Source organism: Rana temporaria, chromosome 2 (assembly GCF_905171775.1).
Source record: "Rana temporaria chromosome 2, aRanTem1.1, whole genome shotgun sequence".
Classification (NCBI taxonomy): domain Eukaryota; kingdom Metazoa; phylum Chordata; class Amphibia; order Anura; family Ranidae; genus Rana; species Rana temporaria.
The window spans coordinates 872,358-889,903 of record NC_053490.1 but is presented as its reverse complement, the minus strand read 5'-3'; positions in this window follow the sequence as shown (position 1 = coordinate 889,903).

Below are 17,546 nucleotides of genomic sequence, written 5' to 3'. Positions count from 1 at the left end.
TTTGCCCAGCGTACTTGTTTGTAGGCTAAATACTGAAATTTGCACCTAAAAATGTAATTTGGTAACTTTTGTGAAATGCCAGTAAAAACATGGCTGCGCCAGTAAATTTCGGGTGTCGTGACAGTAAATTTCAATCTGGTAGGTTGGCAACACTGATGGCGCCACCCTTGGGGCTGCTTTAGCTGATTCCGTGTTAGTAAAAGACGATTCGCGCTTTTCTGTCTGTTACAGCGTGATGAATGTGCGATCTCCATTATGAACGCTAGTTTTACCAGAACGAGCGCTCACGTCTCATAACTTGCTTCTGAGCATGCGCGGGTTTTTCACGTTGTTAAAGCCCACACACCATCATTTTTTCCACCCCTAAAAACAACGACATGAAAAACAACGATAAAAAATAAAGCAGGTTCTACATTTTTAACGGACAGTTTTCTCATTGAGAAAAATGCTCTGGAGCCCGCACACGATCGTTTTTCACGACTAATTTAAAAAAAAAATGCATTTTTCCCGTCATGAAAAACTGTCGTGTTTGTGGCTATTAAGATCCATGTGAGAATGTTGGATACATTCCGGTTTTATGTCCACATCAATTTTACTTTTATGCTACATTGCGTGATTTACATCCGATCTCCCATTTTTATGCACATTGCCGATCACTATTCACCTTTATAGCTTTGTCTTTGTCATTAATTGAAATTGATATTACTGTTGTTATTATCATTGTTTTTACCCCTAGGCCCCTTTCACACTGGGGCGAGAGGCGCGGTGGCGAAATAGCGCCGTTAAAAATAGCGGCGCTATACCGTCGGAATTGCCATGGGATTCGGCCGCTAGCAACGCGGTATTAACCACCGCTAGCGGCCGATAAAGGGTTAATACCGCCCACAATGTGCCTCTGCAGAGGCGGTATTGCGGGCGGTATTGCCGCGGTTCCCCATTGTTTAAAATGGGAAGGAGCGGTGAAGGAGCGGTATACACGCCGCTCCAAAGATGCTGCTGGCAGGAGATTTTTTCCTCTCCCGCCAGCGCATCGCCTCAGTGTGAAAGCCCTCGGGGGGTATCACATTGAGGTTGCTGGGCAGGAGTTTTTCAGGCGGGATAGCAGCGCTATTTTTAGCGTTGTACCGTCTGAAAAACCCCTCAGTGTGAAAGGGGTCTAAATGTATGGATGCACACCATGGGAGGAGGCGAATAATAAGATCATCATATGTTTAACATTCAGGTTCATTTACAGCGGAGCTCCACCCTAAGACCCCTTTCACACTGAAGTGCTTTTACAGCATTTTAGTGTTAAAAATAGCGCTCATAAAACGCTCTCCATGCATCTCAATGGACCCTTTCACACTGAGTCCTGCAAGAAGCATCTTCGGAGCAGCTTTTGGGTGCTGAAAAAAACGCCCCAAAAACGCCCCTCGCCATTGAAATTAATTTGAAAGCGCTGTAAAAACGCCTCGCCCTTTCACACTGAGGCACTGCAAAAACGCCCTAAGGACCCTTTCACACTGGGGCGTTTTTCGAGTGTTATTCGAGCGTTAGTCGAGCGTTAGTCGAGCGTTAGTCGAGCGTTATTCGAGCGTTATTCGAGCGTTAGTCGAGCGTTATTCGAGCGTTATTCGAGCGTTATTCGAGCGTTATTCGAGCGTTATTCGAGCGTTAGTCGAGTGTTATTCGAGCGTTAGTCGAGCGTTATTCGAGCGTTATTCGAGCGTTATTCGAGCGTTAGTCGAGCGTTAGTCGAGCGTTATTCGAGCGTTATTCGAGCGTTATTCGAGCGTTAGTCGAGCGTTATTCGAGCGTTAGTCGAGCGTTATTCGAGCGTTAGTCGAGCGTTATTCGAGCGTTATTCGAGCGTTATTCGAGCGTTATTCGAGCGTTATTCAAGCGTTAGTCGAGCGTTATTCGAGCGTTATTCGAGCGTTAGTCGAGCGTTATTCGAGCGTTAGTCGAGCGTTATTCGAGCGTTATTCGAGCGTTAGTCGAGCGTTATTCGAGCGTTATTCGAGCGTTAGTCGAGCGTTAGTCGAGCGTTATTCGAACGTTAGTCGAGCGTTATTCGAGCGTTATTCGAGCGTTAGTCGAGCGTTAGTCGAGCGTTATTCGAGCGTTATTCGAACGTTATTCGAACGTTATTCGATCGTTATTCGGGCGTTATTCGAGCGTTAGTCGAGCGTTAGTCGAGCGTTATTCGAGCGTTATTCGAGCGTTAGTCGAGCGTTAGTCGAGCGTTATTCGAGCGTTATTCGAGCGTTAGTCGAGCGTTATTCGAGCGTTATTCGAGCGTTATTCGAGCGTTAGTCGAGCGTTAGTCGAGCGTTATTCGAGCGTTAGTCGAGCGTTATTCGAGCGTTAGTCGAGCGTTAGTCGAGCGTTAGTCGAGCGTTATTCGAGCGTTAGTCGAGCGTTATTCGAGCGTTATTCGAGCGTTATTCGAGCGTTATTCGAGCGTTATTCGAGCGTTAGTCGAGCGTTAGTCGAGCGTTATTCGAACGTTATTCGAGCGTTATTCGAGCGTTAGTCGAGCGTTATTCGAGCGTTATTCGAACGTTATTCGAACGTTATTCGAGCGTTATTCGAGCGTTATTCGAGCGTTATTCGAGCGTTAGTCGAGCGTTATTCGAGCGTTATTCGAGCGTTATTCGAGCGTTAGTCGAGCGTTAGTCGAGCGTTATTCGAGCGTTAGTCGAGCGTTATTCGAGCGTTATTCGAGCGTTAGTCGAGCGTTATTCGAGCGTTATTCGAGCGTTAGTCGAGCGTTATTCGAGCGTTATTCGAGCGTTAGTCGAGCGTTAGTCGAGCGTTATTCGAGCGTTATTCGAACGTTATTCGAACGTTATTCGATCGTTATTCGGGCGTTATTCGAGCGTTATTCGAGCGTTATTCGAGCGTTATTCGAGCGTTAGTCGAGCGTTAGTCGAGCGTTATTCGAGCGTTATTCGAGCGTTAGTCGAGCGTTATTCGAGCGTTATTCGAGCGTTAGTCGAGCGTTAGTCGAGCGTTATTCGAGCGTTAGTCGAGCGTTATTCGAGCGTTATTCGAGCGTTATTCGAGCGTTATTCGAGCGTTATTCGAGCGTTAGTCGAGCGTTATTCGAGCGTTATTCGAGCGTTAGTCGAGCGTTATTCGAGCGTTATTCGAGCGTTAGTCGAGCGTTAGTCGAGCGTTAGTCGAGCGTTATTCGAGCGTTAGTCGAGCGTTATTCGAGCGTTATTCGAGCGTTATTCGAGCGTTATTCGAGCGTTAGTCGAGCGTTATTCGAGCGTTATTCGAGCGTTATTCGAGCGTTAGTCGAGCGTTATTCGAGCGTTAGTCGAGCGTTATTCGAGCGTTATTCGAGCGTTAGTCGAGCGTTAGTCGAGCGTTATTCGAGCGTTAGTCGAGCGTTATTCGAGCGTTAGTCGAGCGTTATTCGAGCGTTAGTCGAGCGTTAGTCGAGCGTTATTCGAGCGTTATTCGAGCGTTAGTCGAGCGTTATTCGAGCGTTATTCGAGCGTTAGTCGAGCGTTAGTCGAGCGTTATTCGAGCGTTATTCGAGCGTTAGTCGAGCGTTATTCGAGCGTTAGTCGAGCGTTAGTCGAGCGTTATTCGAGCGTTAGTCGAGCGTTAGTCGAGCGTTAGTCGAGCGTTATTCGAGCGTTAGTCGAGCGTTATTCGAGCGTTATTCGAGCGTTATTCGAGCGTTATTCGAGCGTTAGTCGAGCGTTAGTCGAGCGTTATTCGAGCGTTAGTCGAGCGTTAGTCGAGCGTTATTCGAGCGTTATTCGAGCGTTAGTCGAGCGTTAGTCGAGCGTTATTCGAGCGTTATTCGAGCGTTAGTCGAGCGTTATTCGAGCGTTAGTCGAGCGTTAGTCGAGCGTTAGTCGAGCGTTAGTCGAGCGTTATTCGAGCGTTATTCGAGCGTTAGTCGAGCGTTAGTCGAGCGTTACTCGAGCGTTATTCGAGCGTTAGTCGAGCGTTATTCGAGCGTTATTCGAGCGTTATTCGAGCGTTATTCGAGCGTTATTCGAGCGTTAGTCGAGCGTTATTCGAGCGTTATTCGAGCGTTATTCGAGCGTTATTCGAGCGTTAGTCGAGCGTTAGTCGAGCGTTATTCGAGCGTTAGTCGAGCGTTATTCGAGCGTTAGTCGAGCGTTATTCGAGCGTTAGTCGAGCGTTAGTCGAGCGTTATTCGAGCGTTATTCGAGCGTTAGTCGAGCGTTATTCGAGCGTTATTCGAGCGTTAGTCGAGCGTTAGTCGAGCGTTATTCGAGCGTTATTCGAGCGTTAGTCGAGCGTTATTCGAGCGTTAGTCGAGCGTTAGTCGAGCGTTATTCGAGCGTTAGTCGAGCGTTAGTCGAGCGTTAGTCGAGCGTTATTCGAGCGTTAGTCGAGCGTTATTCGAGCGTTATTCGAGCGTTATTCGAGCGTTATTCGAGCGTTAGTCGAGCGTTATTCGAGCGTTATTCGAGCGTTAGTCGAGCGTTAGTCGAGCGTTATTCGAGCGTTATTCGAGCGTTAGTCGAGCGTTAGTCGAGCGTTATTCGAGCGTTATTCGAGCGTTAGTCGAGCGTTATTCGAGCGTTAGTCGAGCGTTAGTCGAGCGTTAGTCGAGCGTTAGTCGAGCGTTATTCGAGCGTTATTCGAGCGTTAGTCGAGCGTTAGTCGAGCGTTAGTCGAGCGTTATTCGAGCGTTAGTCGAGCGTTATTCGAGCGTTATTCGAGCGTTATTCGAGCGTTATTCGAGCGTTAGTCGAGCGTTATTCGAGCGTTATTCGAGCGTTATTCGAGCGTTATTCGAGCGTTAGTCGAGCGTTAGTCGAGCGTTATTCGAGCGTTAGTCGAGCGTTATTCGAGCGTTAGTCGAGCGTTATTCGAGCGTTAGTCGAGCGTTAGTCGAGCGTTATTCGAGCGTTATTCGAGCGTTAGTCGAGCGTTATTCGAGCGTTATTCGAGCGTTAGTCGAGCGTTAGTCGAGCGTTATTCGAGCGTTATTCGAGCGTTAGTCGAGCGTTATTCGAGCGTTAGTCGAGCGTTAGTCGAGCGTTATTCGAGCGTTATTCGAGCGTTAGTCGAGCGTTAGTCGAGCGTTATTCGAGCGTTAGTCGAGCGTTATTCGAGCGTTATTCGAGCGTTATTCGAGCGTTATTCGAGCGTTAGTCGAGCGTTAGTCGAGCGTTATTCGAGCGTTAGTCGAGCGTTAGTCGAGCGTTATTCGAGCGTTATTCGAGCGTTAGTCGAGCGTTAGTCGAGCGTTATTCGAGCGTTATTCGAGCGTTAGTCGAGCGTTATTCGAGCGTTAGTCGAGCGTTAGTCGAGCGTTAGTCGAGCGTTAGTCGAGCGTTATTCGAGCGTTAGTCGAGCGTTAGTCGAGCGTTAGTCGAGCGTTAGTCGAGCGTTATTCGAGCGTTAGTCGAGCGTTATTCGAGCGTTATTCGAGCGTTATTCGAGCGTTATTCGAGCGTTATTCGAGCGTTAGTCGAGCGTTATTCGAGCGTTATTCGAGCGTTAGTCGAGCGTTATTCGAGCGTTATTCGAGCGTTATTCGAGCGTTATTCGAGCGTTCTTAAAATAACGCTTGAAAAACATTTGAAAAAAAGGCTTGAAAAACGCTCGAATAACGCTCGAATTTCGAGCGTTTTTCAAGCGTTATACGAGCATTATTTTAGTGTATTCGAGTGTATTCAAGTGTTTTTCGAGCGTTTAACGCTTAAATTAAGCTCAAACACACTCGAAAAACGCTTGAATAACGCTTGAATAGTGCTCGAATTTCGAGCGTTTTTCGAGTGTTTTCAATCGTTATTCGAGCGTTATTTGATCGAAGCCTCATCTGCAATCCCAATGTGAAAACCCGAGTGCTTTCAGAGCCCTTTCACACCGCCAGTGCCCGAAAAACACTGGTAAAGCACTGTTTTAGGGCGTTTTTGCAGCGCCTCAGTGTGAAAGGGGAAGGCGTTTTTACAGCGCTTTTCAATTCATTTCAATGGAGAGGGGCGTTTTTTTTCAGCGCCCAAAAGCTGCTCCGAAGATGCTGCTTGCAGGACTCAGTATGAAAGGGTCCATTAAGATGCATGGAGAGAGTTTTTGTGCTAAAAAAGTCCCCCTCGGCTTATACTCGAGTCTTCCTGCCTCCCTGTGCCCATCTGCAGCCTCCCTGTGCCCATCTGCAGCCTCACTGTGCCCATCTGCAGCCTCACTGTGCCCATCTGCAGCCTTACTGTGCCCATCTGCAGCCTCACTGTGCCCATCTGCAGCATCACTGTACCCATCTGCAGCCTCACTGTGCCCATCTGCAGCCTTACTGTGGCCATTTGCAGCCTCACTATGCCCATTTGCAGCCTCCCTGTGCCCATCTGCAGCCTCCCTGTGCCCATCTGCAGCCTCACTGTGCCCATCTGCAGCCTCACTGTGCCCATCTGCAGCATCTCTGTACCCATCTGCAGCCTCACTGTGCCCATCTGCAGCCTTACTGTGGCCATTTGCAGCCTCCCTGTGCCCATCTGCAGCCTCCCTGTGCCCATCTGCAGCCTCACTGTGCCCATCTGCAGCCTCACTGTGCCCATCTGCAGCCTCACTGTGCCCATCTGCAGCATCACTGTACCCATCTGCAGCCTCACTGTGCCCATCTGCAGCCTTACTGTGGCCATTTGCAGCCTCACTATGCCCATTTGCAGCCTCCCTGTGCCCATCTGCAGCCTCCCTGTGCCCATCTGCAGCCTCACTGTGCCCATCTGCAGCCTCACTGTGCCCATCTGCAGCCTCCCTGTGCCCATCTGCAGCCTCACTGTGCCCATCTGCAGCCTCATGTACCTGATCTCCCGACGCTGTTAGGCTGCAAATGGGCACAGTGAGGCTGCAGATGGGAACAGTGAGGCTGCAGATGGGAACAGTGAGGCTGCAGATGGGAACAGTGAGGCTGCAGATGGGCACAGTGAGGCTGCAGATGGGCACAGTGAGGCTGCAGATGGGTACAGTGAGGCTGCAGATGGGAACATTGAGGCTGCAGATGGGCACAGTGAGGCTGCAGATGGGAACAGTGAGGCTGCAGATGGGCACAGTGAGGCTGCATATGGGTACAGTGAGGCTGCAGATGGGTACAGTGAGGCTGCAGATGGGCACAGTGAGGCTGCAGATGGGCACAGTGAGGCTGCAGATGGGTACAGTGAGGCTGCAGATGGGCACAGTGAGAATGCAAATGGGCTGCAAATGGGCACAGTGAGGCTGCAGTTGGGTACAGTGAGGCTGCAGATGGACACAGTGAGGCTGCAGATGGGCACAATGAAGCTTCAAATGGGCACAGTGAGGCTGCAGTTGGGTACAGTGAGGCTGCAAATGGACACAGTGAGGCTGCAGATGGGCACAGTGAGGCATGCAGATGGACAAAGTGAGGCTGCAGATGGGCACAGTGAGGCTGCAGATGGGTACAGTGAGGCTGCAGATGGGCATAGTGAGGCTGCAAATGGACACAGTGAGGCTGCAGATGGGCACAGTGAGGCTGCAGATGGGCATAGTGAGGCTGCAAATGGACACAATGAGGCTGCAGATGGGCACAGTGAGGCATGCAGATGGACAAAGTGAGGCTGCAGATGGGCACAGTGAGGCTGCAGATGGGCACAGTGAGGCATGCAGATGGACAAAGTGAGGCTGCAGATGGGCACAGTGAGGCTTCAAATGGGCACAGTGAGGCTGCAAATGGGCATAGTGAGGCTGCAGATGGGCACAGTAAGGCTGCAGATGGGAACAGTGAGGCTGCAGATGGGAACAGTAAGGCTGCAGATGGGTACAGTGAGGCTGCAAATGGGCACAGTGAGTCTGCAGAAGGGCACAGTGAGGCTGCAGATGGGCACAGTGAGGCTGCATATGGGTACAGTGAGGCTGCAGATGGGTAATGTGAGGCTGCAGATGGGTACAGTGAGGCTGCAGATGGGCACAGTGAGGCTGCAGATGGGCACAGTGAGGCTGCAGATGGGTACAGTGAGGCTGCAGATGGGCACAGTGAGACTGCAAATGGGCTGCAAATGGGCACAGTGAGGCTGCAGATGGGCATAGTGATGCTGCAGATGGACACAGTGAGGCTGCAGATGGGCACAATGAAGCTCCAAATGGACACAGTGAGGCTGCAAATGGGCACAGTGAGGCATGCAGATGGACAAAGTGAGGCTGCAGATGGGCACAGTGAGGCTGCAGATGGGCACAGTGAGGCTGCAAATGGACACAGTGAGGCTGCAGATGGGCACAGTGAGGCTGCAGATGGGTACAGTGAGGCTGCAGATGGGCACAGTGAGACTGCAAATGGGCTGCAAATGGGCACAGTGAGGCTGCAGATGGGCATAGTGATGCTGCAGATGGACACAGTGAGGCTGCAGATGGGCACAATGAAGCTTCAAATGGACACAGTGAGGCTGCAAATGGGCACAGTGAAGCATGCAGATGGACAAAGTGAGGCTGCAGATGGGCACAGTGAGGCTGCAGATGGGCACAGTGAGGCTGCAAATGGACACAGTGAGGCTGCAGATGGGCACAGTGAGGCATGCAGATGGACAAAGTGAGGCTGCAGATGGGCACAGTGAGGCTGCAGATGGGCACAGTGAGGCTGCAAATGCGCATAGTGAGGCTGCAAATGGACACAGTGAGGCTGCAGATGGGCACAGTGAGGCATGCAGATGGGCAAAGTGAGGCTGCAGATGGGCACAGTGAGGCTGCAGATGGGCACAGTGAGGCTGCAGATGGGTACAGTGAGGCTGCAGATGGGAACATTGAGGCTGCAGATGGGCACAGTGAGGCTGCAGATGGGCACAGTGAGGCTGCAGATGGGCACAGTGAGGCTGCAGATGGGCACAGTGAGGCATGCAGATGGACAAAGTGAGGCTGCAGATGGGCACAGTGAGGCTGCAAATGGGCACAGTAAGGCTGCAGATGGGTACAGTGAGGCTGCAAATGGGCACAGTGAGTCTGCAGAAGGGCAAAGTGAGGCTGCAGATGGGCACAGTGAGGCTGCAGATGGGCACAGTAAGGCTGCAGATGGGTACAGTGAGGCTGCAAATGGGCACAGTGAGTCTGCAGAAGGGCACAGTGAGGCTGCAGATGGGTAATGTGAGGCTGCAGATGGGTACAGTGAGGCTGCAGATGGGCACAGTGAGGCTGCAGATGGGCACAGTGAGGCTGCAGATGGGTACAGTGAGGCTGCAAATGGGCACAGTGAGTCTGCAGAAGGGCACAGTGAGGCTGCAGATGGGCACAGTGAGGCTGCAGATGGGTAATGTGAGGCTGCAGATGGGTACAGTGAGGCTGCAGATGGGCACAGTGAGGCTGCAGATGGGCACAGTGAGGCTGCAGATGGGCACAGTGAGGCTGCAGATGGGTACAGTGAGGCTGCAGATGGGCACAGTGAGACTGCAAATGGGCTGCAAATGGGCACAGTGAGGCTGCAGATGGGCATAGTGATGCTGCAGATGGACACAGTGAGGCTGCAGATGGGCACAATGAAGCTTCAAATGGACACAGTGAGGCTGCAAATGGGCACAGTGAGGCATGCAGATGGACAAAGTGAGGCTGCAGATGGGCACAGTGAGGCTGCAGATGGGCACAGTGAGGCTGCAAATGGACACAGTGAGGCTGCAGATGGGCACAGTGAGGCATGCAGATGGACAAAGTGAGGCTGCAGTTGGGCACAGTGAGGCTGCAGATGGGCACAGTGAGGCTGCAAATGCGCATAGTGAGGCTGCAAATGGACACAGTGAGGCTGCAGATGGGCACAGTGAGGCATGCAGATGGACAAAGTGAGGCTGCAGATGGGCACAGTGAGGCTGCAGATGGGCACAGTGAGGCTGCAGATGGGTACAGTGAGGCTGCAGATGGGAACATTGAGGCTGCAGATGGGCACAGTGAGGCTGCAGATGGGCACAGTGAGGCTGCAGATGGGCACAGTGAGGCTGCAGATGGGCACAGTGAGGCTGCAGATGGGCACAGTGAGGCATGCAGATGGACACAGTGAGGCTGCAGATGGGCACAGTGAGGCTGCAAATGGGCACAGTAAGGCTGCAGATGGGTACAGTGAGGCTGCAAATGGGCACAGTGAGTCTGCAGAAGGGCAAAGTGAGGCTGCAGATGGGCACAGTGAGGCTGCAGATGGGCACAGTAAGGCTGCAGATGGGTACAGTGAGGCTGCAAATGGGCACAGTGAGTCTGCAGAAGGGCAAAGTGAGGCTGCAGATGGGCACAGTAAGGCTGCAGATGGGTACAGTGAGGCTGCAAATGGGCACAGTGAGTCTGCAGAAGGGCACAGTGAGGCTGCAGATGGGCACAGTGAGGCTGCATATGGGTACAGTGAGGCTGCAGATGGGTAATGTGAGGCTGCAGATGGGTACAGTGAGGCTGCAGATGGGCACAGTGAGGCTGCAGATGGGCACAGTGAGTCTGCAGAAGGGCACAGTGAGGCTGCAGATGGGCACAGTGAGGCTGCAGATGGGTAATGTGAGGCTGCAGATGGGACAGTGAGGCTGCAGATGGGCACAGTGAGGCTGCAGATGGGCACAGTGAGGCTGCAGATGGGCACAGTGAGGCTGCAGATGGGTACAGTGAGGCTGCAGATGGGCACAGTGAGACTGCAAATGGGCTGCAAATGGGCACAGTGAGGCTGCAGATGGGCATAGTGATGCTGCAGATGGACACAGTGAGGCTGCAGATGGGCACAATGAAGCTTCAAATGGACACAGTGAGGCTGCAAATGGGCACAGTGAAGCATGCAGATGGACAAAGTGAGGCTGCAGATGGGCACAGTGAGGCTGCAGATGGGCACAGTGAGGCTGCAAATGGACACAGTGAGGCTGCAGATGGGCACAGTGAGGCATGCAGATGGACAAAGTGAGGCTGCAGATGGGCACAGTGAGGCTGCAGATGGGCACAGTGAGGCTGCAAATGCGCATAGTGAGGCTGCAAATGGACACAGTGAGGCTGCAGATGGGCACAGTGAGGCATGCAGATGGACAAAGTGAGGCTGCAGATGGGCACAGTGAGGCTGCAGATGGGCACAGTGAGGCTGCAGATGGGCACAGTGAGGCTGCAGATGGGAACATTGAGGCTGCAGATGGGCACAGTGAGGCTGCAGATGGGCACAGTGAGGCTGCAGATGGGCACAGTGAGGCTGCAGATGGGCACAGTGAGGCTGCAGATGGGCACAGTGAGGCATGCAGATGGACAAAGTGAGGCTGCAGATGGGCACAGTGAGGCTGCAAATGGGCACAGTAAGGCTGCAGATGGGTACAGTGAGGCTGCAAATGGGCACAGTGAGTCTGCAGAAGGGCAAAGTGAGGCTGCAGATGGGCACAGTGAGACTGCAAATGGGCTGCAAATGGGCACAGTGAGGCTGCAGATGGGCATAGTGATGCTGCAGATGGGCACAGTGAGGCTGCAGATGGGCACAGTGAGGCTGCAAATGGACACAGTGAGGCTGCAGATGGGCACAGTGAGGCATGCAGATGGACAAAGTGAGGCTGCAGATGGGCACAGTGAGGCTGCAGATGGGCACAGTGAGGCTGCAGATGGGCACAGTGAGGCTGCAGATGGGCACAGTGAGGCTGCAGATGGGCATTGTTGGCCCTCTTTTCCACTTACAGTAGCTGCTGCATTTCTCACCCTAGGCTTATATATTTTTTGTGGTAAAATTCGGTGCCTCGGCTTATACTCGGGTCGGCTTATACTCGGGTATATATACCGTATATCATGTTTGGGGGTTCTAAGAAAATTTTCCACAATAAAAATGCAGATTTTTACAGGTATGAGAGAAATGTCAGAATTGGCCCCGGAGTGGAGGGGGTTAAAGACATAAAAGTGGCCCTTAGAGGCAAAGATTGGAGAGTGCGGGGGAGGGGTGGAGTATTATTACCTATATAGAGGAAAATCTCCGGAGCGCCGTTCAAGTGAGGCCCGGAGCAACTGGAAGTCAGTGTAGGGCCGGCCATGACAGGGTTAACAGAAACCCTAGTAGCTGTGGGGGGAGGAGCAGAGCAGGGGAGGAGAGATCACAGATATCTCTTACTCTCAGTTTCCCGGGCAGAGGCAGCGTGGGGGGAGTGAAGTTCATGCTGTGTCTGCTCAGCCTGCAGGGATTTCGCTTGTCCCAAATTGTCACGGCGATGGCTGCGATCGAGGATTTATTCGGGGAGATTGAGGGCGGAGGCGGCTATCCGGGGTGAGGACTGGCTGCAGAGGCAGTTGGGGGCGCTTTTTATCGCAGGATGGAGGGGACATGGGGCGCATGGCGTCGGGGCCTAGCCGCGTCCAGACCGGACAAGCAGCATCGGGGCCGGAGCACACAGGTGTGGTGCGGGCGGAGTCGGGGCCTGAACGGTCGGTCCGGGGAGCAGTGCGGGCACACGGGGACACAATTCAGGTCGCATCGGGGCTGATCACACAGGCATGGGAGCAGCGTCGTCGGGGCCTAGTCACACAGGGCGGGGGGCCTCGCGGAACGCGCTCGTCCCGCCCCCCCCCGCCGGTATTCGCCCAGTATATCCCCGGGACGGCAGAGGGGGGATAGTGGACATAGCAGGGCGAAGCGGGCGGCGGGTATTGTGTCGGTAGGCCCAGCCGGGGGCACCAGGAGTAGCGTGGGTGCAAGGGGGGGACGGCCAGGGGGCTCAGATGCGGCGGCCTTGCCCGCCCGGCGTGTGGATCAGGCAGTGACGGGCCCGGTGGTGGGGTCTCGGCGAGTGGGATCGCAGGCCACGGTGGCTAGCCCCCCAGCTTCCTCGGCTAGCCACTTGCAGGAGGTGGAGCGCGTCGGCAGCAACAGGGTTACGCCAAGCAGGAAAGCTTCGGCAAAATCGCCGCACGGGTCCCGGGCCCGCAGGGGGAGTGAATCCGGCCCTGGGCCTTCGGCCTCCGGGACCGAGCCGCCCGGTGGGTCATCATCGGAGGAGGAGGATCGGTCGGAGGGAGAGCGGTCGGGATCTGAGGACGAGGTCTTGCCCAGGACGATACCAGCAACGAGGGATTCGAGACGGTCGGCTGATGGGATTGCTTCCACGCAGCCCGGTAAGTCATTTTTACACTGATGTTTCTAATAGGCAATGTGTTGATGTGGTTGAGAGGAATGTGGTTGTTGCACCGGCGTCCCAGGTTACGGATGCACAGGTGGGTATTGCCGGAGGTGATGTGGGTTTGCAAAGGTTTTTGTCGGGGTTAGAGGCTCTGGTCAGTCAGCTAAAAGGGGGGGACAGACCTCCCGCAAGCCCGGCGGCGGCTTGGGGGCCGGTCGGGGGAGCTACGGGGGTGGCCGCGGCGGCGGTGGCGGCTGCCACTACGCCGTTGGTGGTAGCTGGAAAGGAGGCAAGCGGGGGCGGCTTGGGGGCCGGGGCATCAGTGCAGCCGGAGGTTACCGCCGAGTCGGCGGGGGCCGCTTCAAAAAAACGGGATTTAGTACGGCTAGCGGATGAGGCTAGGGGACAGGTTTACACCTGTTACGATGCGCCGCTGGGGTCGCATCTAAAACAGGAGGTACGGGAAAAGATCTGGAAGAGCGAGTACGTGGAGATATTCGCGCTGTTACCGCTGGAAAAATTCAATTTGGACAGGGTAAAACCAGTAGGATTCTAAGAAGGAAGATGAGGAGAAGAGGAGGTACAGGCTAATACCTCGCACGTTTGCAAACTGGTCGCAGGCGTATTCCATTTTGGCCAGTGTGATTGGCGAGAAGAACCCCGAGCACTGCTCGGCGCTCTTCAGTTACCAGGAGGCGATCAGTGAGGCCTACAGGTGCTATGGGGGCACAGGTTGGATTAGATATGACGAACAGTTCAGGCAACGTCGGGCGATCAGGCCGGAAATTCGTTGGGACGCCAAGGACATTAGCCTTTGGATGCGGCTTATGACGGCTCCGAGGACGTCGGCGCCGTTTTTTTCAGGGGGGGGGCGGCGGAGCCTCTTCCCTGGGACAGTCGGCCGGAAAGAAAAAAGGGGTTTGTTGGCAGGTTCAACGAGGGTAGCTGCAAGTTTGGGGGGGTCGTGCCGATACAAGCATGAGTGCTCCGGGTGTGGGGTAATCACCCCTCTTCCCGCTGCTTCAAGCAGGGCAAGGGACGTCCCGGGGATTCTTCAGGTAAGAGGGAGCACCCCGGTGATGGTGAGAAGGATGCTGCCGTTTCTCGGTAGGTATCCGGACAGAGCGGCGGCTCAGCTCCTGGAGGAAGGTTTTACTGTGGGGTTCCGTATTCCTTGTAGCTTGACGGTGGTTCCGCCGCTGTCCAAGAATTTGCGTTCGGCTCTCCAACACCCCGAAGTGGTTTCTGAGAAATTACGGAAGGAAGTGGGGGCTAGGCCGCATGGGGGGCCCGTTTGAATCCCCCCTTTGGAGGGTCTGGTGGTATCACCGTTGGGGGTGGTACCGAAGAAGGAACCAAACAAGTTCAGACTCATTCACCACCTCTCATTTCCGAAAGGGGGGTCGGTAAATGATGCGATTGATGCGGGCGATTGTTCGGTGTGCTACACATCGTTTGACGCGGCGGTGGGATGGGTCAAGAAATACGGTCGGGGGGCGTTGATGGCCAAGTCGGACATCGAGGCGGCCTTCCGGCTGTTGCCGGTGCACCCGGACAGCTTCAGGTTGTTGGGGTGTCACTGGGAAGGGGAGTTCTATGTGGACAAATGTCTGCCCATGGGCTGCTCGGTATCCTGTGCGTTGTTCGAACAATTCAGTTCCTTTTTGGAATGGGTGGTGCGAGACGTGGCGGGAGTGAATTCAGTCATCCACTATCTAGATGACTTTCTCTGCATTGGACCGGGGGGGTCACGGATTTGTGCAGTTTTGTTATCTACGCTAGAACACATAGCGGAACGTTTTGGGGTGCCTTTGGCGCCCGAAAAGACGGAAGGTCCTAGGTCTGTCATTCAATTCCTGGGCATAGTCATAGACGCCGAGAAGATGGAATGCCGTTTGCCGCAGGATAAGCTAGAAGGCCTCAAGGCGGAGGTCAGGGGCATGATTGGAGTGCATAAGGTGCAGCTGCGGGCTTTGCAGTCGTTGTTGGGTAAGCTGAATTTTGCCTGCAGGATTATCCCGATGGGGAGGGTTTTTTGTCGCCGGCTGTCGGCTAGCACTGCGGGTGTTAGGTTGCCCAATCACTATGTGCGGCTCGTGAAGGAGCATAGGGAGGACCTGCGGGTATGGCACTTTTTTCTAGAGGGTTTTAACGGCAGGGCCTTGTGGATGTCCGGCCCGGTCAGCAATTTTGACCTGGAGCTGTATACAGATGCGGCCGGGGGTGCGGGCTTTGGGGCCTTCTTTCAGGGTCAGTGGAGCGCTGGCTCTTGGCCGCAGTCTTGGGTGACTGCGGGCTTTACAAAGAATTTGGTGCTGCTGGAGCTGTTTCCAGTGGTGCTGGCGGTTGAGTTATGGGGCACGTCTTTCCGGGATCGGAAGGTGCGCTTCCATGGGGATAACTTGGGGGTCGTGCAGGTGATCAATCGAGTTACCGCATCTTCTCCCCCAGTGATTCGTCTCCTGAGACACTTGGTGCTGCGCTATATGCAGCTGAATGTGTTTGTGTATGCGGTGCACTTGCCAGGTGTGGACAATGTCGTGGCTGACGCTTTGTCTCGGTTTCAGTGGGACAGGTTCCGGGAGCTGGTGCCGGAGGCAGAGGAACGGGGGGTCCCTTGTCCGGAGTGGCTGTGGCAGATTCCATTGGAACAATCTCCACCTGGATTAGGAAATCGTTGAGTGAGGGTACTTGGGCGGCCTATGAGAGGGTATGGTCGGAGTGGAGCGATTTGGTGAGGGAATCGGAGGTTCACCTTTCGGGACCGGAGGTGAGGACACTGGTTCTGTATTTTTTGTCTAGAAACATGGAAGCGGGAGTGTCGCCGTCGGCGTTGGATAAGAAATTGGCCGGGTTGGCATTTCTGTTCAAATGGCAAGGGTGGCCGGATCTTACAAAGGACTTCTGGGTGCGACAAGCTCTGAAAGGGTACAGGAAACAGGGGCGGCGACCTGACGCTCGCCGCCCGGTGTCTTTCGAAGTTTTGAGAGGAATCCTGGCTAAAGTGGGGGCGATATGTTCATCCAGGTTTGAAGTTACATTGTTCCGCGCGGCATTCGCGCTGGCATTTTTTGGGGCCTTTAGGGTGGGCGAGCTGGTGAGCCCGTCGAAATTGGTCCAGGGGGGCATGGGAGTTGCGGATGTCGGTTGGACCCCGGAGGGGGTCACGTTGTGGCTCAGAAGGTCCAAAACGGATCAGAGTGGCAAGGGAAGGGCGGTTCATGTGTTCCCAATTGAAGGGTCGGAGTTGTGCCCGGTCGGGCTGGTAAGGGACTACCTGGACATACGTCCGGGGGTGGGGGGCCCCCTTTTGGTACACGAAAATGGGTCCCCGATGTCACGATATCAGTTTGTGGCAGTGTTTAGGAAGTGTCTGGGGGCATTGGGCCTGGTGGCAAAGGAGTTCTCGGCTCATTCCTTTAGGATCGGGGCAGCTACGGAGGCGGCAAGGAATGGACTGGGTGAAGAGGCAATAAAGAGGATAGGGCGTTGGGAATCCAGGCGGTTTCAATTATATGTTAGGCCGCAGCTGGTGGCTAGTTTGGGTTGAAGGTCTGGGGAGTGGGGTTTTGAGTTACGGGGCAAAGGGGGTGACAGGGATTACTCAAAAGCGGGTTATCTCTATGTGGGTATGTTGGTGACGTGTTTTTTGTTTACTGTTTTTCAGGTACTGGACCGCTTTTGGTCTGGATAATGGGCCACTCCTATGTGGTTCGGGGGGCCAGACGGGCGGATAATCGCCCGACCGGTCGCCAGCTGGGAATATCGAGACAGGAGGCGAGTGTAAGGTGGTTGGGGGTCCCCGGGATGTTATGGAGCAAGGTGGTGCCGGAGGTGCACAAATTTGCACAGCTGGACAGGCCACCGGAGGTTCTGGTTATTCACGCCGGGGGGAATGATCTTGGAGTGAGATCGATGATGGAGATAGCACGGGACATTAAATTTGACTTTCAGCGGATCCGGATGTCCTTTCCGGATACGATAGTGGTGTGGTCAGACATGGTGGCCAGGTCAACATGGAGGATGGCCAGGTCGGTAGAGGGGGTGAATCGGGCGCGCAGGAAGATAAACAGAAATGTGGGGCGGTTTGTGCTCAGGAACGGGGGGCTAGTGGTTCGGCACCCCGAATTGGAAGTGGACACATGGAGATACCTCAGGAGTGATGGTGTTCACCTCACGGACGTGGGGATTGATATGTGGGTGTTGCGTTTAGAGGAGGGGGTACAGCAAGCGATGAGGGTGTGGAGGTGCTCCCATAGGTAAGGGGTTACCTTTGGGTGCTGGTGGCGGGTGTTTTTGGACTTTGCAGGAGAAGATATTACCCCAAGATGGACGCCAGTACCCAGCGGTGGGAGGGGTCCTGAAGGGGTTTCTAGTTCCCAGTCTACTAATGTAGCTGGAAGGTTGGTGAATGGGGGCACTGCGGTCAATGGTCGTCTTTGAGCCAGCTTCGGCTTGAGGCCTATGACCAGAGGTTAGGACACCGCAGTGCCAAAAAAAGTGTTACATAGTTACAAAGTTTAAAGGTTAACG